General features: G+C 40.9%; 28 non-coding genes across 28 annotated transcripts; all 28 read left to right on the forward strand.

Annotated features, from left to right (window-relative positions):
- The first annotated feature begins 271 nt into the window (after positions 1-271).
- Trnag-ucc (transfer RNA glycine (anticodon UCC)) lies at positions 272-343 on the forward strand. The gene has a single exon. It is a non-coding gene; the product is annotated as a tRNA-Gly (tRNA).
- Positions 344-1,381: 1,038 nt separating this feature from the next.
- Positions 1,382-1,453, forward strand: Trnag-ucc (transfer RNA glycine (anticodon UCC)). Its single transcript has one exon. It is a non-coding gene; the product is annotated as a tRNA-Gly (tRNA).
- Positions 1,454-2,213: 760 nt separating this feature from the next.
- On the forward strand, positions 2,214-2,285 carry Trnag-ucc (transfer RNA glycine (anticodon UCC)). Its single transcript has one exon. It is a non-coding gene; the product is annotated as a tRNA-Gly (tRNA).
- A 759-nt stretch (positions 2,286-3,044) lies between these two features.
- On the forward strand, positions 3,045-3,116 carry Trnag-ucc (transfer RNA glycine (anticodon UCC)). Its single transcript has one exon. It is a non-coding gene; the product is annotated as a tRNA-Gly (tRNA).
- Positions 3,117-3,875: 759 nt separating this feature from the next.
- Positions 3,876-3,947, forward strand: Trnag-ucc (transfer RNA glycine (anticodon UCC)). Its single transcript has one exon. It is a non-coding gene; the product is annotated as a tRNA-Gly (tRNA).
- Positions 3,948-4,152: 205 nt separating this feature from the next.
- On the forward strand, positions 4,153-4,224 carry Trnag-ucc (transfer RNA glycine (anticodon UCC)). Its single transcript has one exon. It is a non-coding gene; the product is annotated as a tRNA-Gly (tRNA).
- Positions 4,225-5,261: 1,037 nt separating this feature from the next.
- On the forward strand, positions 5,262-5,333 carry Trnag-ucc (transfer RNA glycine (anticodon UCC)). Its single transcript has one exon. It is a non-coding gene; the product is annotated as a tRNA-Gly (tRNA).
- A 1,038-nt stretch (positions 5,334-6,371) lies between these two features.
- Positions 6,372-6,443, forward strand: Trnag-ucc (transfer RNA glycine (anticodon UCC)). Its single transcript has one exon. It is a non-coding gene; the product is annotated as a tRNA-Gly (tRNA).
- A 206-nt stretch (positions 6,444-6,649) lies between these two features.
- Positions 6,650-6,721, forward strand: Trnag-ucc (transfer RNA glycine (anticodon UCC)). The gene has a single exon. It is a non-coding gene; the product is annotated as a tRNA-Gly (tRNA).
- Positions 6,722-7,203: 482 nt separating this feature from the next.
- Positions 7,204-7,275, forward strand: Trnag-ucc (transfer RNA glycine (anticodon UCC)). Its single transcript has one exon. It is a non-coding gene; the product is annotated as a tRNA-Gly (tRNA).
- Positions 7,276-7,756: 481 nt separating this feature from the next.
- Trnag-ucc (transfer RNA glycine (anticodon UCC)) lies at positions 7,757-7,828 on the forward strand. The gene has a single exon. It is a non-coding gene; the product is annotated as a tRNA-Gly (tRNA).
- Positions 7,829-9,417: 1,589 nt separating this feature from the next.
- On the forward strand, positions 9,418-9,489 carry Trnag-ucc (transfer RNA glycine (anticodon UCC)). Its single transcript has one exon. It is a non-coding gene; the product is annotated as a tRNA-Gly (tRNA).
- Positions 9,490-9,970: 481 nt separating this feature from the next.
- Positions 9,971-10,042, forward strand: Trnag-ucc (transfer RNA glycine (anticodon UCC)). Its single transcript has one exon. It is a non-coding gene; the product is annotated as a tRNA-Gly (tRNA).
- A 477-nt stretch (positions 10,043-10,519) lies between these two features.
- Positions 10,520-10,591, forward strand: Trnag-ucc (transfer RNA glycine (anticodon UCC)). Its single transcript has one exon. It is a non-coding gene; the product is annotated as a tRNA-Gly (tRNA).
- Positions 10,592-10,796: 205 nt separating this feature from the next.
- Positions 10,797-10,868, forward strand: Trnag-ucc (transfer RNA glycine (anticodon UCC)). Its single transcript has one exon. It is a non-coding gene; the product is annotated as a tRNA-Gly (tRNA).
- Positions 10,869-11,627: 759 nt separating this feature from the next.
- Trnag-ucc (transfer RNA glycine (anticodon UCC)) lies at positions 11,628-11,699 on the forward strand. The gene has a single exon. It is a non-coding gene; the product is annotated as a tRNA-Gly (tRNA).
- A 483-nt stretch (positions 11,700-12,182) lies between these two features.
- On the forward strand, positions 12,183-12,254 carry Trnag-ucc (transfer RNA glycine (anticodon UCC)). Its single transcript has one exon. It is a non-coding gene; the product is annotated as a tRNA-Gly (tRNA).
- Positions 12,255-12,736: 482 nt separating this feature from the next.
- Positions 12,737-12,808, forward strand: Trnag-ucc (transfer RNA glycine (anticodon UCC)). Its single transcript has one exon. It is a non-coding gene; the product is annotated as a tRNA-Gly (tRNA).
- A 483-nt stretch (positions 12,809-13,291) lies between these two features.
- On the forward strand, positions 13,292-13,363 carry Trnag-ucc (transfer RNA glycine (anticodon UCC)). The gene has a single exon. It is a non-coding gene; the product is annotated as a tRNA-Gly (tRNA).
- A 1,038-nt stretch (positions 13,364-14,401) lies between these two features.
- Trnag-ucc (transfer RNA glycine (anticodon UCC)) lies at positions 14,402-14,473 on the forward strand. Its single transcript has one exon. It is a non-coding gene; the product is annotated as a tRNA-Gly (tRNA).
- A 760-nt stretch (positions 14,474-15,233) lies between these two features.
- Trnag-ucc (transfer RNA glycine (anticodon UCC)) lies at positions 15,234-15,305 on the forward strand. The gene has a single exon. It is a non-coding gene; the product is annotated as a tRNA-Gly (tRNA).
- A 1,590-nt stretch (positions 15,306-16,895) lies between these two features.
- Trnaa-ugc (transfer RNA alanine (anticodon UGC)) lies at positions 16,896-16,967 on the forward strand. Its single transcript has one exon. It is a non-coding gene; the product is annotated as a tRNA-Ala (tRNA).
- Positions 16,968-19,111: 2,144 nt separating this feature from the next.
- On the forward strand, positions 19,112-19,183 carry Trnag-ucc (transfer RNA glycine (anticodon UCC)). The gene has a single exon. It is a non-coding gene; the product is annotated as a tRNA-Gly (tRNA).
- A 205-nt stretch (positions 19,184-19,388) lies between these two features.
- On the forward strand, positions 19,389-19,460 carry Trnag-ucc (transfer RNA glycine (anticodon UCC)). The gene has a single exon. It is a non-coding gene; the product is annotated as a tRNA-Gly (tRNA).
- A 483-nt stretch (positions 19,461-19,943) lies between these two features.
- Trnag-ucc (transfer RNA glycine (anticodon UCC)) lies at positions 19,944-20,015 on the forward strand. Its single transcript has one exon. It is a non-coding gene; the product is annotated as a tRNA-Gly (tRNA).
- A 4,086-nt stretch (positions 20,016-24,101) lies between these two features.
- Trnaa-ugc (transfer RNA alanine (anticodon UGC)) lies at positions 24,102-24,173 on the forward strand. Its single transcript has one exon. It is a non-coding gene; the product is annotated as a tRNA-Ala (tRNA).
- Positions 24,174-24,656: 483 nt separating this feature from the next.
- Trnag-ucc (transfer RNA glycine (anticodon UCC)) lies at positions 24,657-24,728 on the forward strand. The gene has a single exon. It is a non-coding gene; the product is annotated as a tRNA-Gly (tRNA).
- A 204-nt stretch (positions 24,729-24,932) lies between these two features.
- On the forward strand, positions 24,933-25,004 carry Trnag-ucc (transfer RNA glycine (anticodon UCC)). Its single transcript has one exon. It is a non-coding gene; the product is annotated as a tRNA-Gly (tRNA).
- The last annotated feature ends 311 nt before the right edge of the window (positions 25,005-25,315 follow it).

Here is a 25,315-nt window from a genome sequence, read left to right on the forward strand (position 1 = left end):
GTGGTGTAAAAGTTATTCTTTTTGTCTTCCAAGCAATAGATCCTGGTTCGATTCCCGGCGGACGCATTTGGCCGCTAGATTACATGTTCTAGTCTATTAAATTCCGTACGTGTGGTTTCTGCTTTGAAGGTGATTAGGAGGGCAAATTTTTTTGAACAGTTAATGTTTTCAAGTTGTGAAGACACAAAAGAAATGCATGTAATACGAAAGATGCCCTTATTTTGATCGTGAAAGTACCTTACCTGTAATAACTCCAACAATTATCCTGTCAGCGTCGGTGGTGTAAAGGTTAGCATTGTTGCCTTCCAAGCAATAGATTCGGGTTCGATTCCCGGCCGACGCATTTGGCTGCTAGACTACATGTTCTAGTCTATTAAATTCAGTACGTGTCGTTTCTACTTTGAAGGTGATTAGGAAGGCAAATTTTGTTTGGACAGTTAATGTTTTCAAGTTGTGAAAACACAAGGGAAGTGCATATAATACGAAAGATGCCCTTATTTTGATCGCGAAAGTACCTTACCTGCAATAACTCCAACAATTCTGCTGCCACCGGCGGTGGTGTAAAGGTTAGTATTGTTGCCTTCCAAGCAATAGATCCGGGTTTGATTCCCGGCCGACGCATTTCGCTGCTAGATTACATGTTCTAGACTATTAATTTCAGTACGTGTCGTTTCTACTTTGAAGGTGATTAGCAGGGCAAATATTGTTTGGACAGTTAATGTTTTCAAGTTGTGAAGACACAAGGGAAATGCATATAATGCGAAGGATGCCCTTATTTTGATCGCGAAAGTGCCATACCTGCAATACCTCCAACAATTCTGCTGTCAGCGTCGGTGGTGTAAAAGTTATTATTTTTGTCTTCCAAGCAATAGATCCTGGTTCACCTCCCAGGTGACGCATATGGCTGCTAGATATGATGTTCTAGTCTATTAAATCCTGTACGTGTGGGTTCTCCTTTGAAGATGATTAGGAGGGCAACTTATTTTTGCCAGCTAATGTTTTCAAGTTGTGCAGACACAAGGGAAATGTATATAATACGAAAGATGTCCTTACTTTGATCGCGAAAATACCTTACCTGCAATAACTCCAACAATTCTGCTGTCAGCGTCGGTGGTGTAAAGGTTAGCATTTTTGCCTTCCAAGCAATAGATCCCGATTCGATTCCCGGCCGACGCATTTCGCTACTAGATTACAAGTTCTAGTCTATTAAATTCAGTACGTGTCGTTTCTACTTTGAAGATGATTAGGAGGGCAACTTGTTTTTGCCAGGAAATGTTTTCAAGTGGTGAAGACACAAGGGAAATGCATATAATACGAAAGATGTCCTTACTTTGATCGCGAAAGTACCTTACCTGCAATAACTCCACCAGTTCTTCTGTCAGCGTCGGTGGTGTAAAGGTTAGCATTGTTGCCTTCCAAGCAATAGATCCGGGTTCGATTCCCGGCCGACGCATTTCGCTGCTAGATTACATGTTCTAGTCTATTAAATTCAGTACGTGTCGTTTCTACTTTGAAGGTGATTAGAAGGGCAAATATTGTTTGGACAGTTAATGTTTTCAAGTTGTGAACACACAAGGGAAATGCATATAGTACGAAGGATGCCCTTATTTTAATCGCGAAAGTGCCTTACCTGCAATATCTCCAACAATTCTGCTGTCAGCGTCGGTGGTGTAAAAGTTATTATTTTTGTCTTCCAAGCAATAGATCCTGGTTCACTTCCCAGATGACGCATTTGGCTGCTAGATATGATGTTCTAGTCTATTAAATTATGTACGTGTGGGTTCTCCTTTGAAGATGATTAGGAGGGCAACTTGTTTTTGCCGGCTAATGTTTTCAAGTTGTGCAGACACAAGGGAAATGCATATAATACGAAAGATGTCCTTACTTTGATCGCGAAAATACCTTACCTGCAATAACTCCAACAATTCTGCTGTCAGCGTCGGTGGTGTAAAGGTTAGCATTGTTGCCTTCCAAGCAATAGATCCCGATTCGATTCCCGGCGGACGCATTTGGCAGCTAGATTACATGTTCTACTCTATTAAATTCCGTACGTGTGGTTTCTGCTTTGAAGGTGATTAGGAGGGCAAATTTTTTTGGACAGTTAATGTTTTCAAGTTGTGAAGACACAAAAGAAATGCATGTAATACGAAAGATGCCCTTATTTTGATCGCGAAAGTACCTTACCTGTAATAACTTCAACAATTATCCTGTCAGCGTCGGTGGTGTAAAGGTTAGCATTGTTGCCTTCCAAGCAATAGATTCGGGTTCGATTCCCGGCCGACGCATTTGGCTGCTAGACTACATGTTCTAGTCTAATAAATTCAGTACGTGTCGTTTCTACTTTGAAGGTGATTAGGAAGGCAAATTTTGTTGGACAGTTAATGTTTTCAAGTTGTGAAAACACAAGGGAAGTGCATATAATACGAAAGATGCCCTTATTTTGATCGCGAAAGTACCTTACCTGCAATAACTCCAACAATTCTGCTGCCACCGGCGGTGGTGTAAAGGTTAGTATTGTTGCCTTCCAAGCAATAGATCCGGGTTCGATGCCCGGCCGACGCATTTCGCTACTAAATAACATGTTCTAGTCTGTTAAATTCAGTAAGTGTCGTTTCTACTTTGAAGGTGATTAGCAGGGCAAATATTGTTTGGACAGTTAATGTTTTCAAGTTGTGAAGACACAAGGGAAATGCATATAATACGAAGGATGCCCTTATTTTGATCGCGAAAGTGCCTTACCTGCAATACCTCCAACAAATCTGCTGTCAGCGTCGGTGGTCTAAAGGTTAGCATTGTTGCCTTCCAAGCAATAGATCCGGGTTCGATTCCCAGACGACGCATTTCGCTACTAGATTACATGTTCTAGTCTATTAAATTCAGTACGTGTCGTTTCTACATTGAAGATGATTAGGAGGGCAACTTGTTTTGCCAGCTAATGTTTTCAAGTTGTGCAGACACAAGGGGAATGCATATAATACGAAAGATGTCCTTACTTTGATCGCGAAAATACCTTACCTGCAATAACTATAACAATTCTGCTGTCAGCGTCGGTGGTGTAAAGATTAGCATTGTGGCCTTCCAAGCAATAGATCCGGGTTCGATTCCCGGCCGACGCATTTGGCTGTTACATTTCATGCTCTAGTCTATTAAATTCAGTTTTTGTGGTTCCTACTTAAAAGATGATTAGGAGGGCAACTTGTTTTTGCCAGAAAATGTTTTTAAGTTGTGAAGACACAAGGGAAATGCATATAATACGAAGGATGCCCTTATTTTGATCGCGAAAGTGCCTTACCTGCAATACCTCCAACAATTCTGCTCTCAGCGTCGGTGGTGTAAAGGTTAGCTTTGTTGCCTTCCAAGCAATAGATCCGGTTTCGATTCCGGCCGACCCATTTGGCTGCTTGTTTTGATGTTCTAGTCTATTAAATTGTGTACGTCTGGGTTCTCCTTTGAAGATGATTAGGAGGGCAACTTGTTTTTGCCAGAAAATATTTTCAAGTTGTGAAGACACAAGGGAAATGCATGTAATACGAAAGATGTCCTTACTTTGATCGCGAAAGTACCTTACCTGCAATAGCTCCAACAATTTTTCTGTCAGCGTCGGTGGTGTAAAGGTTAGCATTGTTGCCTTCCAAGTATTAGAACCGGGTTCGATTCCCGGCCGACGCATTTCGCTACTAAATTACATGTTCTAGTCTATTAAATTCAGTACGTGTCGTTTCTACTTTGAAGGCGATTAGGAGGGCAAATTTTGTTTGGGCAGTTAATGTTTTCAAGTTGTGAAGACACAAGGGAAATGCATATAATACGTAAGATGCCCTTATTTTGATCGCGAAAGTACCTTAGCTGTAATAACTCCAACAATATTTCTGTCAGCGTCGGTGGTGTAAAGGTTAGCATTGTTGCCTTCCAAGCAATAGATCCGGGTTCGATTCCCGGCCGACGCATTTCGCTACTAAATTACATGTTCTAGTCTATTAAATTCAGTACGTGTCGTTTCTACTTTGAAGATGATTAGGAGGGCAACTTGTTTTTGCCAGGAAATGTTTTCAAGTGGTGAAGACACAAGGGAAATGCATATAATACGAAAGATGTCCTTACTTTGATCGCGAAAGTACCTTACCTGCAATAACTCCACCAGTTCTTCTGTCAGCGTCGGTGGTGTAAAGGTTAGCATTGTTGCCTTCCAAGCAATAGATCCGGGTTCGATTCCCGGCCGACGCATTTCGCTGCTAGATTAAATGTTCTAGTCTATTAAATTCAGTACGTGTCGTTTCTACTTTGAAGGTGATTAGCAGGGCAAATATTGTTTGGACAGTTAATGTTTTCAAGTTGTGAAGACACAAGGGAAATGCATATAGTACGAAGGATGCCCTTATTTTAATCGCGAAAGTGCCTTACCTGCAATATCTCCAACAATTCTGCTGTCAGCGTCGGTGGTGTAAAAGTTATTATTTTTGTCTTCCAAGCAATAGATCCTGGTTCACTTCCCAGTTGACGCATTTGGCTGCTAGATATGATGTTCTAGTCTATTAAATTATGTACGTGTGGGTTCTCCTTTGAAGATGATTAGGAGGGCAACTTGTTTTTGCCGGCTAATGTTTTCAAGTTGTGCAGACACAAGGGAAATGCATATAATACGAAAGATGTCCTTACTTTGATCGTTAAAATACCTTACCTGCAATAACTCCAACAATTCTGCTGTCAGCGTCGGTGGTGTAAAGGTTAGCATTGTTGCCTTCCAAGCAATAGATCCCGATTCGATTCCCGGCGGACGCATTTGGCAGCTAGATTACATGTTCTAGTCTATTAAATTCCGTACGTGTGGTTTCTGCTTTGAAGGTGATTAGGAGGGCAAATTTTTTTGGACAGTTAATGTTTTCAAGTTGTGAAGACACAAAAGAAATGCATGTAATACGAAAGATGCCCTTATTTTGATCGCGAAAGTACCTTACCTGTAATAACTTCAACAATTATCCTGTCAGCGTCGGTGGTGTAAAGGTTAGCATTGTTGCCTTCCAAGCAATAGATCCCGATTCGATTCCCGGCGGACGCATTTGGCAGCTAGATTACATGTTCTAGTCTATTAAATTCCGTACGTGTGGTTTCTGCTTTGAAGGTGATTAGGAGGGCAAATTTTTTTGGACAGTTAATGTTTTCAAGTTGTGAAGACACAAAAGAAATGCATGTAATACGAAAGATGCCCTTATTTTGATCGCGAAAGTACCTTACCTGTAATAACTTCAACAATTATCCTGTCAGCGTCGGTGGTGTAAAGGTTAGCATTGTTGCCTTCCAAGCAATAGATTCGGGTTCGATTCCCGGCCGACGCATTTGGCTGCTAGACTACATGTTCTAGTCTAATAAATTCAGTACGTGTCGTTTCTACTTTGAAGGTGATTAGGAAGGCAAATTTTGTTGGACAGTTAATGTTTTCAAGTTGTGAAAACACAAGGGAAGTGCATATAATACGAAAGTTGCCCTTATTTTGATCGCGAAAGTACCTTACCTGCAATAACTCCAACAATTCTGCTGCCACCGGCGGTGGTGTAAAGGTTAGTATTGTTGCCTTCCAAGCAATAGATCCGGGTTCGATTCCCGGCCGACGCATTTGGCTGCTAGACTACATGTTCTAGTCTATTAAATTCAGTACGTGTCGTTTCTACTTTGAAGGTGATTAGGAGGGCAAATTTTGTTTGGACAGTTAATGTTTTCAAGTTGTGAAAACACAAGGGAAGTGCATATAATACGAAAGATGCCCTTATTTTGATCGCGAAAGTACCTTACCTGCAATAACTCCAACAATTCTGCTGCCACCGGCGGTGGTGTAAAGATTAGCATTGTGGCCTTCCAAGCAATAGATCCGGGTTCGATTCCCGGCCGACGCATTTGGCTGTTACATTTCATGCTCTAGTCTATTAAATTCAGTTTTTGTGGTTCCTACTTAAAAGATGATTAGGAGGGCAACTTTTTTTTGCCAGAAAATATTTTCAAGTTGTGAAGACACAAGGGAAATGCATATAATACGAAAGATGTCCTTACTTTGATCGCGAAAGTACCTTACCTGCAATAGCTCCAACAATTTTTCTGTCAGCGTCGGTGGTGTAAAGGTTAGCATTGTTGCCTTCCAACTATTAGATCCGGGTTCGATTCCAGGCCGACGCATTTCGCTACTAAATTACATGTTCTAGTCTATTAAATTCAGTACGTGTCGTTTCTACTTTGAAGGCGATTAGGAGGGCAAATTTTGTTTGGGCAATTAATGTTTTCAAGTTGTGAAGACACAAGGGAAATGCATATAATACGTAAGATGCCCTTATTTTGATCGCGAAAGTACCTTAGCTGTAATAACTCCAACAATATTTCTATCAGCGTCGGTGGTGTAAAGGTTAGCATTGTTGCCTTCCAAGCAATAGATCCGGGTTCGATTCCCGGCCGATGCATTTCGCTACTAAATTACATGTTCTAGTCTATTAAATTCAGTACGTGTCGTTTCTACTTTAAAGGCGATTAGGAGGGCAAATTTTGTTTGGGCAGTTAATGTATTCAAGTTGTGTAGACACAAGGGAAATGCATATAATACGTAAGATGCCCTTATTTTGATCGCGAAAATACCTTACCTGCAATAACTCCAACAATTCTGCTGTCAGCGTCGGTGGTGTAAAGATTAGCATTGTGGCCTTCCAAGCAATAGATCCGGGTTCGATTCCCGGCCGACGCATTTCGCTACTATATTACATGTTCTAGTCTGTTAAATTCAGTAAGTGTCGTTTCTACTTTGAAGGTGATTAGCAGGGCAAATATTGTTTGGACAGTTAATGTTTTCAAGTTGTAAAGACACAAGGGAAATGCTTATAATACGAAGGATGCCCTTATTTTGATCGCGAAAGTGCCTTACCTGCAATACCTCCAACAATTCTGCTGTCAGCGTCGGTGGTCTAAAGGTTAGCATTGTTGCCTTCCAAGCAATAGATCCGGGTTCGATTCCCAGCCGACGCATTTCGCTACTAGATTACATGTTCTAGTCTATTAAATTCAGTACGTGTCGTTTCTACATTGAAGATGATTAGGAGGGCATCTTGTTTTGCCAGCTAATGTTTTCAATTTGTGCAGACACAAGGGAAATGCATATAGTACGAAAGATGTCCTTACTTTGATCGCGAAAATACCTTACCTGCAATAACTCCAACAATTCTGCTGTCAGCGTCGGTGGTGTAAAGATTAGCATTGTGGCCTTCCAAGCAATAGATCCGGGTTCGATTCCCGGCCGACGCATTTGGCTGTTAGATTTCATGCTCTAGTCTATTAAATTCAGTTTTTGTGGTTCCTACTTAAATGATGATTAGGAGGGCAACTTTTTATTGCCAGAAATTGTTTTCAAGTTGTGAAGACACAAGGGAAATGCATATAATACGAAGGATGCCCTTATTTTGATTGCGAAAGTGCCTTACCTGCAATACCTCCAACAATTCTGCTGTCAGCGTCGGTGGTGTAAAGGTTAGCATTGTTGCCTTCCAAGCAATAGATCCGGTTTCGATTCCAGCCGACCCATTTGGCTGCTTGTTGTGATGTTCTAGTCTATTAAATTGTGTACGTGTGGGTTCTCCTTTCAAGATGATTAGGAGGGCAACTTGTTTTTGCCAGAAAATATTTTCAAGTTGTAAAGACACAAGGGAAATGCATATAATACGAAAGATGTCCTTACTTTGATCGCGAAAGTACCTTAACTGCAATAACTCCAACAATTCTTCTGTCAGCGTCGGTGGTGTAAAGGTTAGCATTGTTGCCTTCCAAGCAATAGATCCGGGTTCGATTCCCGGCCGACGCATTTCGCTACCAGATTACATGTTCTAGTGTATTAAATTCAGTACGTGTCGTTTCTACTTTGAAGATGATTAGGTGGGCAACTTGTTTTTGCCAGAAAATGTTTTCAAGTTGTGAAGACACAAGGGAAATGCATATAACACGAAAGATGTCCTTACTTTGATCGCGAAAATACCTTACCTGCAATAACTCCAACAATTCTGCTGTCAGCGTCGTTGGTGTAAAGGTTAGCATTGTTGCCTTCCAAGCAATAGATCCCGATTCGATTCCCGGTGGACGCATTTGGCCGCTAGATTACATGTTCTAGTCTATTAAATTCCGTACGTGTGGTTTCTGCTTTGAAGGTGATTGGGAGGGCAAATTTTTTTGGACAGTTAATGTTTTCAAGTTGTAAAGACACAAAAGAAATGCATGTAATACGAAAGATGCCCTTATTTTGTTCGCGAAAGTACCTTACCCGCAATAACTCCGACAATTCCGCTGCCACCGGCGGTGGTGTAAATGTTAGTATTGTTGCCTTCGAAGCAATAGATCCGGTTTCGATTCCGGCCGACGCATTTCGCTACTAGATTACATGTTCTAGTCTATTAAATTCAGTACGTGTCGTTTCTACTTTGAAGATGATTAGGAGGGCAACTTGTTTTTGCCAGAAAATGTTTTCCAGTTGTGAAGACACAAGGGAAATGCATATAATACGTAAGATGCCCTTATTTTGATCGCGAAAGTACCTTACCTGCCATAACTCCAACAATTCTGCTGTCAGCGTCGGTGGTGTAAAGGTTGACATTGTTGCCTTCCAAGCAATAGATCCGGGTTCGATTCCAAGCCGACGCATTTGGCTGTTAGATTTCATGTTCTAGTCTATTAAATTCAGTTTTTGTGGTTCCTACTTAAAAGATGATTAGGAGGGCAACTTGTTTTTGCCAGCTAATGTTTTCAAGTTGTGCAAACACAAGGGAAATGCATATAATACGAAAGATGTCCTTACTTTGATCGCGAAAGTACCTTACTTGCAATAACTCCAACAATTCTGCTGTCAGCGTCGGTGGTGTAAATGTTAGCATTGTGGCTTTCCAAGCAATAGATCCGGGTTTGATTCCCGGCCGACGCATTTGGCTGTTAGATTTCATGCTCTAGTCTATTAAATTCAGTTTTTTGTGGTTCCTACTTAAAAGATGATTAGGAGGACAATTTTTTTTTGACACTTATTGTTTTCAAGTTGTGAAGACAAAAGGGAAATGCATATAATTCTAAAGATGCCCTTATTTTGATCGCCAAAGTACCTTACCTGCAATACCTCCAACAATTCTGCTGTCAGCGTCGGTGGTCTAAAGGTTAGCATTGTTGCCTTCCAAGCAATAGATCAGGCTTCGATTCCCAGCCGACGCATTTCGCTACTAGATTACATGTTCTAGTCTATTAAATTCAGTACGTGTCGTTTCTACATTGAAGATGATTAGGAGGGCATCTTGTTTTGCCAGCTAATGTTTTCAATTTGTGCAGACACAAGGGAAATACATATAGTACGAAAGATGTCCTTACTTTGATCGCGAAAATACCTTACCTGCAATAACTCCAACAATTCTGCTGTCAGCGTCGGTGGTGTAAAGATTAGCATTGTGGCCTTCCAAGCAATAGATCCGGGTTCGATTCCCGGCCGACGCATTTGGCTGTTAGATTTCATGCTCTAGTCTATTAAATTCAGTTTTTGTGGTTCCTACTTAAATGATGATTAGGAGGGCAACTTTTTATTGCCAGAAAATGTTTTCAAGTTGTGAAGACACAAGAGAAATGCATATAATACGAAAGATGTCCTTACTTTGATCGCGAAAGTACCTTACCTGCAATAACTCCAACAATTCTTCTGTCAGCGTCGGTGGTGTAAAGGTTAGCATTGTTGCCTTCCAAACAATAGATCCGGGTTCGATTCCCAGCCGACGCATTTTGCTACTAGATTACATGTTCTAGTCTATTAAATTCAGTACGTGTCGTTTCTACTTTGAAGATGATTAGGAGGGCATCTTGTTTTGCCAGCTAATGTTTTCAATTTGTGCAGACACAAGGGAAATACATATAGTACGAAAGATGTCCTTACTTTGATCGCGAAAATACCTTACCTGCAATAACTCCAACAATTCTGCTGTCAGCGTCGGTGGTGTAAAGATTAGCATTGTGGCCTTCCAAGCAATAGATCCGGGTTCGATTCCCGGCCGACGCATTTGGCTGTTAGATTTCATGCTCTAGTCTATTAAATTCAGTTTTTGTGGTTCCTACTTAAATGATGATTAGGAGGGCAACTTTTTATTGCCAGAAAATGTTTTCAAGTTGTGAAGACACAAGGGAAATGCATATAATACGAAGGATGCCCGTATTTTGATTGCGAAAGTGCCTTACCTGCAATACCTCCAACAATTCTGCTGTCAGCGTCGGTGGTGTAAAGGTTAGCATTGTTGCCTTCCAAGCAATAGATCCGGTTTCGATTCCAGCCGACCCATTTGCCTGCTTGTTTTGATGTTCTAGTCTATTAAATTTTGTACGTGTGGGTTCTCCTTTCAAGATGATTAGGAGGGCAACTTGTTTTTGAAAATATTTTCAAGTTGTGAAGACACAAGAGAAATGCATATAATACGAAAGATGTCCTTACTTTGATCGCGAAAGTACCTTACCTGCAATAACTCCAACAATTCTTCTGTCAGCGTCGGTGGTGTAAAGGTTAGCATTGTTGCCTTCCAAGCAATAGATCCGGGTTCGATTCCCGGCCGACGCATTTTGCTACTAGATTACATGTTCTAGTCTATTAAATTCAGTACGTGTCGTTTCTACTTTGAAGATGATTAGGAGGGCAACTTGTTTTTGCCAGAAAATATTTTCAAGTTGTGAAGACACAAGGGAAATGCATATAATACGAAAGATGTCCTTACTTTGATCGCGAAAGTACCTTTCCTGTAATAACTCTAACAATTCTTCTGTCAGCGTCGGTGGTGTAAAGGTTGGCATTGTTGCCTTCCAAGCAATAGATCAGGGTTCGATTCCCGGCCGACGCATTTCGCTACCAGATTACATGTTCTAGTGTATTAAATTCAGTACGTGTCGTTTCTACTTTGAAGATGATTAGGTGGGCAACTTGTTTTTGCCAGGAAATGTTTTCAAGTTGTGAAGACACAAGGGAAATGCATATAATACGATGGATGTCCTTACTTTGATCGCGAAAGTACCTTACCTGCAATAACTCCAACAATACTTTTGTCAACGTCGGTGGTGTAAAAGTTATTATTTTTATCTTCCAAGCAATAGATCCTGGTTCACTTCCCAGTTGACGCATTCGGCTGCTAGATATGATGTTCTAGTCTATTAAATTCTGTACGTGTGGGTTCTCCTTTGAAAATGATTAGGAGGGCAACTTGTTTTTGCCAGCTAATGTTTTCAAGTTGTGCAGACACAAGGGAAATGCATATAACACGAAAGATGTCCTTACTTTGATCGCGAAAATACCTTACCTGCAATAACTCCAACAATTCTGCTGTCAGCGTCGGTGGTGTAAAGGTTAGCATTGTTGCCTTCCAAGCAATAGATCCCGATTCGATTCCCGGCGGACGCATTTGGCCGCTAGATTACATGTTCTAGTCTATTAAATTCCGTACGTGTGGTTTCTGCTTTGAAGGTGATTAGGAGGGCAAGTTTTTTTGGACAGTTAATGTTTTCAAGTTGTAAAGACACAAAAGAAATGCATGTAATACGAAAGATGCCCTTATTTTGATCGCGAAAGTACCTTACCTGTAATAACTCCAACAATTATCCTGTCAGCGTCGGTGGTGTAAAGGTTAGCATTGTTGCCTTCCAAGCAATAGATCCGGGTTCGATACCCGGCCGACGCATTTGGCTGCTAGACTACATGTTACAGTCTATTAAATTGAGTACGTGCCGTTTTTACTTTGAAGGTAACTAGGAGGGCAAATTTTGTTTGGACAGTTAATGTTTTCAAGTTGTGAAAACACAAGGGAAGTGCATATAATACGAAAGATGCCCTTATTTTGTTCGCGAAAGTACCTTACCCGCAATAACTCCAACAATTCTGCTGTCAGCGTCGGTGGTGTAAATGTTAGCATTGTGGCTTTCCAAGCAATAGATCCGGGTTTGATTCCCGGCCGACGCATTTGGCTGTTAGATTTCATGCTCTAGTCTATTAAATTCAGTTTTTGTGGTTCCTACTTAAAAGATAATTAGGAGGACAAATTTTTTTTGACACTTATTGTTTTCAAGTTGTGAAGACACAAGGGAAATGCATATAATTCTAAAGATGCCCTTATTTTGATCGCCAAAGTACCTTACCTGTAATAACTCCAACAATACTTCTGTCAGCGTCGGTGGTGTAAAGGTTAGCATTGTTGCCTTCCAAGCAATAGATCCGTGTTCGATTCCCGGCTGACGCATTTTGCTACAAAATTACATGTTCTAGTCTATTAAATCCTGTACGTGTGGGTTCTCCTTTGAAGATGATTAGGAGGGCAACTTATTTTTGCCAGCTAATGTTTTCAAGTTGTGCAGACACAAGGGAAATGTATATAATACGAAAGATGTCCTTACTTTAATCGCGAAAATACCTTACCTGCAATAACTCCAACAATTCTGCTGTCAGCGTCGGTGGTGTAAAGGTTAGCATTGTTGCCTTCCAAGCAATAGATCCCGATTCGATTCCCGGCCGACGCATTTCGCTACTAGATTACAAGTTCTAGTCTATTAAATTCAGTACGTGTCGTTTCTACTTTGAAGATGATTAGGAGGGCAACTTGTTTTTGCCAGGAAATGTTTTCAAGTGTTGAAGACACAAGGGAAATGCATATAATACGAAAGATGTCCTTTATTTGATCGCGAAAGTACCTTACCTGCAATAACTCCACCAGTTCTTCTGTAAGCGTCGGGGGTGTAAAGGTTAGCATTGTTGCCTTCCAAGCAATAGATCCGGGTTCGATTCCCGGCCGACGCATTTCGCTGCTAGATTACATGTTCTAGTCTATTAAATTCAGTACGTGTCGTTTCTACTTTGAAGGTGATTAGCAGGGCAAATATTGTTTGGACAGTTAATGTTTTCAAGTTGTGAAGACACAAGGGAAATGCATATAATACGAAGGATGCCCTTATTTTAATCGCGAAAGTGCCTTACCTGCAATATCTCCAACAATTCTGCTGTCAGCGTCGGTGGTGTAAAAGTTATTCTTTTTGTCTTCCAAGCAATAGATCCTGGTTCGATTCCCGGCGGACGCATTTGGCCGCTAGATTACATGTTCTAGTCTATTAAATTCCGTACGTGTGGTTTCTGCTTTGAAGGTGATTAGGAGGGCAAATTTTTTTGGACAGTTAATGTTTTCAAGTTGTGAAGACACAAAAGAAATGCATGTAATACGAAAGATGCCCTTATTTTGATCGTGAAAGTACCTTACCTGTAATAACTCCAACAATTATCCTGTCAGCGTCGGTGGTGTAAAGGTTAGCATTGTTGCCTTCCAAGCAATAGATTCGGGTTCGATTCCCGGCCGACGCATTTGGCTGCTAGACTACATGTTCTAGTCTATTAAATTCAGTACGTGTCGTTTCTACTTTGAAGGTGATTAGGAAGGCAAATTTTGTTTGGACAGTTAATGTTTTCAAGTTGTGAAAACACAAGGGAAGTGCATATAATACGAAAGATGCCCTTATTTTGATCGCGAAAGTACCTTACCTGCAATAACTCCAACTATTCTGCTGCCACCGGCGGTGGTGTGAAGGTTAGTATTGTTGCCTTCCAAGCAATAGATCCGGGTTTGATTCCCGGCCGACGCATTTCGCTGCTAGATTACATGTTCTAGACTATTAATTTCAGTACGTGTCGTTTCTACTTTGAAGGTGATTAGCAGGGCAAATATTGTTTGGACAGTTAATGTTTTCAAGTTGTGAAGACACAAAGGAAATGCATATAATGCGAAGGATGCCCTTATTTTGATCGCGAAAGTGCCATACCTGCAATACCTCCAACAATTCTGCTGTCAGCGTCGGTGGTGTAAAAGTTATTATTTTTGTCTTCCAAGCAATAGATCCTGGTTCACCTCCCAGGTGACGCATATGGCTGCTAGATATGATGTTCTAGTCTATTAAATCCTGTACGTGTGGGTTCTCCTTTGAAGATGATTAGGAGGGCAACTTATTTTTGCCAGCTAATGTTTTCAAGTTGTGCAGACACAAGGGAAATGTATATAATACGAAAGATGTCCTTACTTTGATCGCAAAAATACCTTACCTGCAATAACTCCAACAATTCTGCTGTCAGCGTCGGTGGTGTAAAGGTTAGCATTTTTGCCTTCCAAGCAATAGATCCCGATTCGATTCCCGGCCGACGCATTTCGCTACTAGATTACAAGTTCTAGTCTATTAAATTCAGTACGTGTCGTTTCTACTTTGAAGATGATTAGGAGGGCAACTTGTTTTTGCCAGGAAATGTTTTCAAGTGGTGAAGACACAAGGGAAATGCATATAATACGAAAGATGTCCTTACTTTGATCGCGAAAGTACCTTACCTGCAATAACTCCACCAGTTCTTCTGTCAGCGTCGGTGGTGTAAAGGTTAGCATTGTTGCCTTCCAAGCAATAGATCCGGGTTCGATTCCCGGCCGACGCATTTCGCTGCTAGATTACATGTTCTAGTCTATTAAATTCAGTACGTGTCGTTTCTACTTTGAAGGTGATTAGCAGGGCAAATATTGTTTGGACAGTTAATGTTTTCAAGTTGTGAAGACACAAGGGAAATGCATATAATACGAAGGATGCCCTTATTTTAATCGCGAAAGTGCCTTACCTGCAATATCTCCAACAGTTCTGCTGTCAGCGTCGGTGGTGTAAAAGTTATTATTTTTGTCTTCCAAGCAATAGATCCTGGTTCACTTCCCAGTTGACGCATTTGGCTGCTAGATATGATGTTCTAGTCTATTAAATTATGTATGTGTGGGTTCTCCTTTGAAGATGATTAGGAGGGCAACTTGTTTTTGCCGGCTAATGTTTTCAAGTTGTGCAGACACAAGGGAAATGCATATAATACGAAAGATGTCCTTACTTTGATCGCGAAAATACCTTACCTGCAATAACTCCAACAATTCTGCTGTCAGCGTCGGTGGTGTAAAGGTTAGCATTGTTGCCTTCCAAGCAATAGATCCCGATTCGATTCCCGGCGGACGCATTTGGCCGCTAGATTACATGTTCTAGTCTATTAAATTCCGTACGTGTGGTTTCTGCTTTGAAGGTGATTAGGAGGGTAAATTTTTTTGGACAGTTAATGTTTTCAAGTTGTGAAGACACAAAAGAAATGCATGTAATACGAAAGATGCCCTTATTTTGATCGCGAAAGTACCTTACCTGTAATAACTTCAACAAGTATCCTGTCAGCGTCGGTGGTGTAAAGGTTAGCATTGTTGCCTTCCAAGCAATAGATTCGGGTTCGATTCCCGGCCGACGCATTTGGCTGCTAGACTACATGTTCTAGTCTAATAAATTCAGTACGTGTCGTTTCTACTTTGAAGGTGATTAGGAAAGCAAATTTTGTTGGACAGTTAATGTTTTCAAGTTGTGAAAACACAAGGGAAGTGCATATAATACGAAAGATGCCCTTATTTTGATCGCGAAAGTACCTTACCTGCAATAACTCCAACAATTCTGCTGCCACCGGCGGTGGTGTAAAGGTTAGTATTGTTGCCTTCCAAGCAATAGATCCGGGTTCGATTCCCGGTCGACGCATTTGGCTGCTAGACTACATGTTCTAGTCTATTAAATTCAGTACGTGTCGTTTCTACTTTGAAGGTGATTAGGAGGACAATTTTTTTTTGACACTTATTGTTTTCAAGTTATGAAGACACAAGGGAAATGCATATAATTCTAAAGATGCCCTTATTTTGATCGCGAAAGTACCTTACCTGTAATAACTCCAACAATACTTCTGTCAGCGTCGGTGGTGTAAAAGTTATTATTTTTGTCTTCCAAGCAATAGATCCTGGCTCACCTCCCAGGTGACGCATATGGCTGCTAGATATGATGTTCTAGTCTATTAAATCCTGTACGTGTGGGTTCTCCTTTGAAGATGATTAGGATGGCAACTTATTTTTGCCAGCTAATGTTTTCAAGTTGTGCAGACACAAGGGAAATGTATATAAAACGAAAGATGTCCTTACTTTAATCGCGAAAATACCTTACCTGCAATAACTCCAACAATTCTGCTGTCAGCGTCGGTGGTGAAAAGGTTAGCATTGTTGCCTTCCAAGCAATAGATCCCGATTCGATTCCCGGCCGACGCATTTCGCTACTAGATTACATGTTCTAGTCTATTAAATTCAGTACGTGTCGTTTCTACTTTGAAGATGATTAGGAGGGCAACTTGTTTTTGCCAGAAAATGTTTTCAAGTGGTGAAGACACAAGGGAAATGCATATAATACGAAAGATGTCCTTACTTTGATCGCGAAAGTACCTTACCTGCAATAACTCCACCAATTCTTCTGTCAGCGTCGGTGGTGTAAAGGTTAGCATTGTTGGATTCCAAGCAATAGATCCGGGTTCGATTCCCGGCCGACGCATTTCGCTGCTAGATTACATGTTCTAGTCTATTAAATTCAGTACGTGTGGGTTCTCCTTTGAAGATGATTAGGAGGGCAACTTGTTTTTGCCGGCTAATGTTTTCAAGTTGTGCAGACACAAGGGAAATGCATATAATACGAAAGATGTCCTTACTTTGATCGCGAAAATACCTTACCTGCAATAACTCCAACAATTCTGCTGTCAGCGTCGGTGGTGTAAAGTTTAGCATTGTTGCCGTCTAAGCAATAGATCCCGATTCGATTCCCGGCGGACGCATTTGGCCGCTAGATTACATGTTCTAGTCTATTAAATTCCGTACGTGTGGTTTCTGCTTTGAAGGTGATTAGGAGGGCAAATTTTTTTGGACAGTTAATGTTTTCAAGTTGTGAAGACACAAAAGAAATGCATGTAATACGAAAGATGCCCTTATTTTGATCGCGAAAGTATCTTACCTGTAATAACTCCAACAATTATCCTGTCAGCGTCGGTGGTGTAAAGGTTAGCATTGTTGCCATGCAAGCAATAGATCCGGGTTCGATTCCCGGCCGACGCATTTGGCTGCTAGACTACATGTTCTAGTCTATTAAATTCAGTACGAGTTGTTTCTACTTTGAAGGTGATTAGGAAGGCAAATTTTTGTTTGGACAGTTAATGTTTTCAAGTTGTGAAAACACAAGGGAAGTGCATATAATACGAAAGATGCCCTTATTTTGATCGCGAAAGTACCTTACCTGCAATAACTCCAACAATTCTGCTGCCACCGGCGGTGGTGTAAAGTTAGTATTGTTGCCTTCCAAGCAATAGATCCGGTTTCGATTCCGGTTGACCCATTTGACTGCTTGTTTTGATGCTCTAGTCTATTAAATTGTGTACGTGTGGGTTCTCCTTTGAAGATGATTAGAAGGGCAACTTGTTTTTGCCAGAAAATATTTTCAAGTTGTGAAGACACAAGGGAAATGCATATAATACGAAAGATGTCCTTACTTTGATCGCGAAAGTACCTTACCTGCAATAACTCCAACAATTCTGCTGCCACCGGCGGTGGTGTAAAGGTTAGTATTGTTGCCTTCCAAGCAATAGATCCGGGTTCGATTCCCGGTCGACGCATTTGGCTGCTAGACTACATGTTCTAGTCTATTAAATTCAGTACGTGTCGTTTCTACTTTGAAGGTGATTAGGAGGACAATTTTTTTTTGACACTTATTGTTTTCAAGTTATGAAGACACAAGGGAAATGCATATAATTCTAAAGATGCCCTTATTTTGATCGCGAAAGTACCTTACCTGTAATAACTCCAACAATACTTCTGTCAGCGTCGGTGGTGTAAAAGTTATTATTTTTGTCTTCCAAGCAATAGATCCTGGCTCACCTCCCAGGTGACGCATATGGCTGCTAGATATGATGTTCTAGTCTATTAAATCCTGTACGTGTGGGTTCTCCTTTGAAGATGATTAGGATGGCAACTTATTTTTGCCAGCTAATGTTTTCAAGTTGTGCAGACACAAGGGAAATGTATATAAAACGAAAGATGTCCTTACTTTAATCGCGAAAATACCTTACCTGCAATAACTCCAACAATTCTGCTGTCAGCGTCGGTGGTGAAAAGGTTAGCATTGTTGCCTTCCAAGCAATAGATCCCGATTCGATTCCCGGCCGACGCATTTCGCTACTAGATTACATGTTCTAGTCTATTAAATTCAGTACGTGTCGTTTCTACTTTGAAGATGATTAGGAGGGCAACTTGTTTTTGCCAGAAAATGTTTTCAAGTGGTGAAGACACAAGGGAAATGCATATAATACGAAAGATGTCCTTACTTTGATCGCGAAAGTACCTTACCTGCAATAACTCCACCAATTCTTCTGTCAGCGTCGGTGGTGTAAAGGTTAGCATTGTTGGATTCCAAGCAATAGATCCGGGTTCGATTCCCGGCCGACGCATTTCGCTGCTAGATTACATGTTCTAGTCTATTAAATTCAGTACGTGTGGGTTCTCCTTTGAAGATGATTAGGAGGGCAACTTGTTTTTGCCGGCTAATGTTTTCAAGTTGTGCAGACACAAGGGAAATGCATATAATACGAAAGATGTCCTTACTTTGATCGCGAAAATACCTTACCTGCAATAACTCCAACAATTCTGCTGTCAGCGTCGGTGGTGTAAAGTTTAGCATTGTTGCCGTCTAAGCAATAGATCCCGATTCGATTCCCGGCGGACGCATTTGGCCGCTAGATTACATGTTCTAGTCTATTAAATTCCGTACGTGTGGTTTCTGCTTTGAAGGTGATTAGGAGGGCAAATTTTTGTTTGGACAGTTAATGTTTTCAAGTTGTGAAAACACAAGGGAAGTGCATATAATACGAAAGATGCCCTTATTTTGATCGCGAAAGTACCTTACCTGCAATAACTCCAACAATTCTGCTGCCACCGGCGGTGGTGTAAAGTTAGTATTGTTGCCTTCCAAGCAATAGATCCGGTTTCGATTCCGGTTGACCCATTTGACTGCTTGTTTTGATGCTCTAGTCTATTAAATTGTGTACGTGTGGGTTCTCCTTTGAAGATGATTAGAAGGGCAACTTGTTTTTGCCAGAAAATATTTTCAAGTTGTGAAGACACAAGGGAAATGCATATAATACGAAAGATGTCCTTACTTTGATCACGAAAGTACCTTACCTGCAATAACTCCAACAATTCTGCTGTCAGCGTCGGTGGTGTAAAGATTAGCATTGTGGCCTTCCAAGCAATAGATCCGGGTTCGATTCCCGGCCGACGCATTAGGCTGTTAGAATTCATGTTCTAGTCTATTAAATTCAGTTTTTGTGGTTCCTACTTAAAAGATGATTAGGAGGACAATTTTTTTTTGACACTTATTGTTTTCAAGTTGTGAAGACACAAGGAAAATGCATATAATTCTAAAGATGCCCTTATTTTGATCGCGAAAGTACCTTACCTGTAATAACTCCAACAATACTTCTGTCAGCGTCGGTGGTGTAAAGGTTAGCATTGTTGCCTTCCAAGCAATAGATCCGGGTTCGATTCCCGGCCGACGCATTTTGCTGCTAGATTACATGTTCTAGTCTATTAAATTCAGTACGTGTCGTTTCTACTTTGAAGGTGATTAGCAGGGCAAATATTGTTTGGACAGTTAATGTTTTCAAGTTGTGAAGACACAAGGGAAATGCATATAATACGAAGGATGCCCTTATTTTAATCGCGAAAGTGCCTTACCTGCAATATCTCCAACAATTCTGCTGTCAGCATCGGTGGTGTAAAAGTTATTCTTTTTGTCTTCCAAGCAATAGATCCTGGTTCGATTCCCGGCGGACGCATTTGGCCGCTAGATTACATGTTCTAGTCTATTAAATTCCGTACGTGTGGTTTCTGCTTTGAAGGTGATTAGGAGGGCAAATTTTTTTGGACAGTTAATGTTTTCAAGTTGTGAAGACACAAAAGAAATGCATGTAATACGAAAGATGCCCTTATTTTGATCGTGAAAGTACCTTACCTGTAATAACTCCAACAATTATCCTGTCAGCGTCGGTGGTGTAAAGGTTAGCATTGTTGCCTTCCAAGCAATAGATTCGGGTTCGATTCCCGGCCGACGCATTTGGCTGCTAGACTACATGTTCTAGTCTATTAAATTCAGTACGTGTCGTTTCTTCTTTGAAGGTGATTAGGAAGGCAAATTTTGTTTGGACAGTTAATGTTTTCAAGTTGTGAAAACACAAGGGAAGTGCATATAATACGAAAGATGCCCTTATTTTGATCGCGAAAGTACCTTACCTGCAATAACTCCAACAATTCTGCTGCCACCGGCGGTGGTGTGAAGGTTAGTATTGTTGCTTTCCAAGCAATAGATCCGGGTTTGATTCCCGGCCGACGCATTTCGCTGCTAGATTACATGTTCTAGACTATTAATTTCAGTACGTGTCGTTTCTACTTTGAAGGTGATTAGCAGGGCAAATATTGTTTGGACAGTTAATGTTTTCAAGTTGTGAAGACACAAGGGAAATGCATATAATGCGAAGGATGCCCTTATTTTGATCGCGAAAGTGCCATACCTGCAATACCTCCAACAATTCTGCTGTCAGCGTCGGTGGTGTAAAAGTTATTATTTTTGTCTTCCAAGCAATAGATCCTGGTTCACCTCCCAGGTGACGCATATGGCTGCTAGATATGATGTTCTAGTCTATTAAATCCTGTACGTGTGGGTTCTCCTTTGAAGATGATTAGGAGGGCAACTTATTTTTGCCAGCTAATGTTTTCAAGTTGTGCAGACACAAGGGAAATGTATATAATACGAAAGATGTCCTTACTTTGATCGCGAAAATACCTTACCTGCAATAACTCCAACAATTCTGCTGTCAGCGTCGGTGGTGTAAAGGTTAGCATTTTTGCCTTCCAAGCAATAGATCCCGATTCGATTCCCGGCCGACGCATTTCGCTACTAGATTACAAGTTCTAGTCTATTAAATTCAGTACGTGTCGTTTCTACTTTGAAGGTGATTAGCAGGGCAAATATTGTTTGGACAGTTAATGTTTTCAAGTTGTGAAGACACAAGGGAAATGCATACAATACGAAGGATGCCCTTATTTTAATCGCGAAAGTGCCTAACCTGCAATATCTCCAACAGTTCTGCTGTCAGCGTCGGTGGTGTAAAAGTTATTATTTTTGTCTTCCAAGCAATAGATCCTGGTTCACTTCCCAGTTGACGCATTTGGCTGCTAGATATGATGTTCTAGTCTATTAAATTATGTATGTGTGGGTTCTCCTTTGAAGATGATTAGGAGGGCAACTTGTTTTTGCCGGCTAATGTTTTCAAGTTGTGCAGACACAAGGGAAATGCATATAATACGAAAGATGTCCTTACTTTGATCGCGAAAATACCTTACCTGCAATAACTCCAACAATTCTGCTGTCAGCGTCGGTGGTGTAAAGGTTAGCATTGTTGCCTTCCAAGCAATAGATCCCGATTCAATTCCCGGCGGACGCATTTGGCCGCTAGATTACATGTTCTAGTCTATTAAATTCCGTACGTGTGGTTTCTGCTTTGAAGGTGATTAGGAGGGCAAATTTTTTTGGACAGTTAATGTTTTCAAGTTGTGAAGACACAAAAGAAATGCATGTAATACGAAAGATGCCCTTATTTTGATCGCGAAAGTACCTTACCTGTAATAACTTCAACAATTATCCTGTCAGCGTCGGTGGTGTAAAGGTTAGCATTGTTGCCTTCCAAGCAATAGATTCGGGTTCCATTCCCGGCCGACGCATTTGGCTGCTAGACTACATGTTCTAGTCTAATAAATTCAGTACGTGTCGTTTCTACTTTGAAGGTGATTAGGAAGGCAAATTTTGTTGGACAGTTAATGTTTTCAAGTTGTGAAAACACAAGGGAAGTGCATATAATACGAAAGATGCCCTTATTTTGATCGCGAAAGTACCTTACCTGCAATAACTCCAACAATTCTGCTGCCACCGGCGGTGGTGTAAAGGTTAGTATTGTTGCCTTCCAAGCAATAGATCCGGGTTCGATTCCCGGTCGACGCATTTGGCTGCTAGACTACATGTTCTAGTCTATTAAATTCAGTACGTGTCGTTTCTACTTTGAAGGTGATTAGGAGGACAATTTTTTTTTGACACTTATTGTTTTCAAGTTGTGAAGACACAAGGGAAATGCATATAATTCTAAAGATGCCCTTATTTTGATCGCGAAAGTACCTTACCTGTAATAACTCCAACAATACTTCTGTCAGTGTCGGTGGTGTAAAAGTTATTATTTTTGTCTTCCAAGCAATAGATCCTGGCTCACCTCCCAGGTGAAGCATATGGCTGCTAGATATGATGTTCTAGTCTATTAAATCCTGTACGTGTGGGTTCTCCTTTGAAGATGATTAGGATGGCAACTTATTTTTGCCAGCTAATGTTTTCAAGTTGTGCAGACACAAGGGAAATGTGTATAAAACGAAAGATGTCCTTACTTTAATCGCGAAAATACCTTACCTGCAATAACTCCAACAATTCTGCTGTCAGCGTCGGTGGTGAAAAGGTTAGCATTGTTGCCTTCCAAGCAATAGATCCCGATCCGATTTCCGGCCGACGCATTTCGCTACTAGATTACATGTTCTAGTCTATTAAATTCAGTACGTGTCGTTTCTACTTTGAAGATGATTAGGAGGGCAACTTGTTTTTGCCAGAAAATGTTTTCAAGTGGTGAAGACACAAGGGAAATGCATATAATACGAAAGATGTCCTTACTTTGATCGCGAAAGTACCTTACCTGCAATAACTCCACCAATTCTTCTGTCAGCGTCGGTGGTGTAAAGGTTAGCATTGTTGGATTCCAAGCAATAGATCCGGGTTCGATTCCCGGTCGACGCATTTGGCTGCTAGACTACATGTTCTAGTCTATTAAATTCAGTACGTGTCGTTTCTACTTTGAAGGTGATTAGGAGGACAATTTTTTTTTGACACTTATTGTTTTCAAGTTGTGAAGACACAAGGGAAATGCATATAATTCTAAAGATGCCCTTATTTTGATCGCGAAAGTACCTTACCTGTAATAACTCCAACAATACTTCTGTCAGTGTCGGTGGTGTAAAAGTTATTATTTTTGTCTTCCAAGCAATAGATCCTGGCTCACCTCCCAGGTGAAGCATATGGCTGCTAGATATGATGTTCTAGTCTATTAAATCCTGTACGTGTGGGTTCTCCTTTGAAGATGATTAGGATGGCAACTTATTTTTGCCAGCTAATGTTTTCAAGTTGTGCAGACACAAGGGAAATGTGTATAAAACGAAAGATGTCCTTACTTTAATCGCGAAAATACCTTACCTGCAATAACTCCAACAATTCTGCTGTCAGCGTCGGTGGTGAAAAGGTTAGCATTGTTGCCTTCCAAGCAATAGATCCCGATCCGATTTCCGGCCGACGCATTTCGCTACTAGATTACATGTTCTAGTCTATTAAATTCAGTACGTGTCGTTTCTACTTTGAAGATGATTAGGAGGGCAACTTGTTTTTGCCAGAAAATGTTTTCAAGTGGTGAAGACACAAGGGAAATGCATATAATACGAAAGATGTCCTTACTTTGATCGCGAAAGTACCTTACCTGCAATAACTCCACCAATTCTTCTGTCAGCGTCGGTGGTGTAAAGGTTAGCATTGTTGGATTCCAAGCAATAGATCCGGGTTCGATTCCCGGCCGACGCATTTCGCTGCTAGATTACATGTTCTAGTCTATTAAATTCAGTACGTGTGGGTTCTCCTTTGAAGATGATTAGGAGGGCAACTTGTTTTTGCCGGCTAATGTTTTCAAGTTGTGCAGACACAAGGGAAATGCATATAATACGAAAGATGTCGTTACTTTGATCGCGAAAATACCTTACCTGCAATAACTCCAACAATTCTGCTGTCAGCGTCGGTGGTGTAAAGTTTAGCATTGTTGCCTTCTAAGCAATAGATCCCGATTCGATTCCCGGCGGACGCATTTGGCCGCTAGATTACATGTTCTAGTCTATTAAATTCCGTACGTGTGGTTTCTGCTTTGAAGGTGATTAGGAGGGCAAATTTTTTTGGACAGTTAATGTTTTCAAGTTGTGAAGACACAAAAGAAATGCATGTAATACGAAAGATGCCCTTATTTTGATCGCGAAAGTATCTTACCTGTAATAACTCCAACAATTATCCTGTCAGCGTCGGTGGTGTAAAGGTTAGCATTGTTGCCATGCAAGCAATAGATCCGGGTTCGATTCCCGGCCGACGCATTTGGCTGCTAGACTACATGTTCTAGTCTATTAAATTCAGTACGAGTTGTTTCTACTTTGAAGGTGATTATGAAGGCAAATTTTTGTTTGGACAGTTATTTGTTTTCAAGTTGTGAAAACACAAGGGAAGTGCATATAATACGAAAGATGCCCTTATTTTGATCGCGAAAGTACCTTACCTGCAATAACTCCAACAATTCTGCTGCCACCGGCGGTGGTGTAAAGTTAGTATTGTTGCCTTCCAAGCAATAGATCCGGTTTCGATTCAGGTTGACCCATTTGACTGCTTGTTTTGATGCTCTAGTCTATTAAATTGTGTACGTGTGGGTTCTCCTTTGAAGATGATTAGAAGGGCAACTTGTTTTTGCCAGAAAATATTTTCAAGTTGTGAAGACACAAGGGAAATGCATATAATACGAAAGATGTCCTTACTTTGATCGCGAAAGTACCTTACCTGCAATAACTCCAACAATTCTGCTGTCAGCGTCGGTGGTGTAAAGATTAGCATTGTGGCCTTCCAAGCAATAGATCCGGGTTCGATTCCCGGCCGACGCATTTGGCTGTTAGAATTCATGTTCTAGTCTATTAAATTCAGTTTTTGTGGTTCCTACTTAAAAGATGATTAGGAGGACAATTTTTTTTGACACTTATTGTTTTCAAGTTGTGAAGACACAAGGGAAATGCATATAATTCTAAAGATGCCCTTATTTTGATCGCGAAAGTACCTTACCTGCAATAACTCCAACAATACTTCTGTCAGCGTCGGTGGTGTAAAGGTTAGCATTGTTGCCTTCCAAGCAATAGATCCGGGTTCGATTCCCGGCCGACGCATTTCGCTACTAGATTACATGTTCTAGTCTATTAAATTCAGTACGTGTCGTTTCTACTTTGAAGATGATTAGGAAGGCAAATTTTGTTTGGACAGTTAATGTTTTCAAGTTGTGAAAACACAAGGGAAGTGCATAAATTACGAAAGATGCCCTTATTTTGATCGCGAAAGTACCTTACCTGCAATAACTCCAACAATTCTGCTGCCACTGGCGGTGGTGTAAAGGTTAGTATTGTTGCCTTCCAAGCAATAGATCCGGGTTCGATTCCCGGCCGACGCATTTGGCTGCTAGACTACATGTTCAAGTTTATTA

Source organism: Hydractinia symbiolongicarpus, chromosome 2 (assembly GCF_029227915.1).
Source record: "Hydractinia symbiolongicarpus strain clone_291-10 chromosome 2, HSymV2.1, whole genome shotgun sequence".
NCBI classification, from domain to species: Eukaryota; Metazoa; Cnidaria; class Hydrozoa; order Anthoathecata; family Hydractiniidae; genus Hydractinia; species Hydractinia symbiolongicarpus.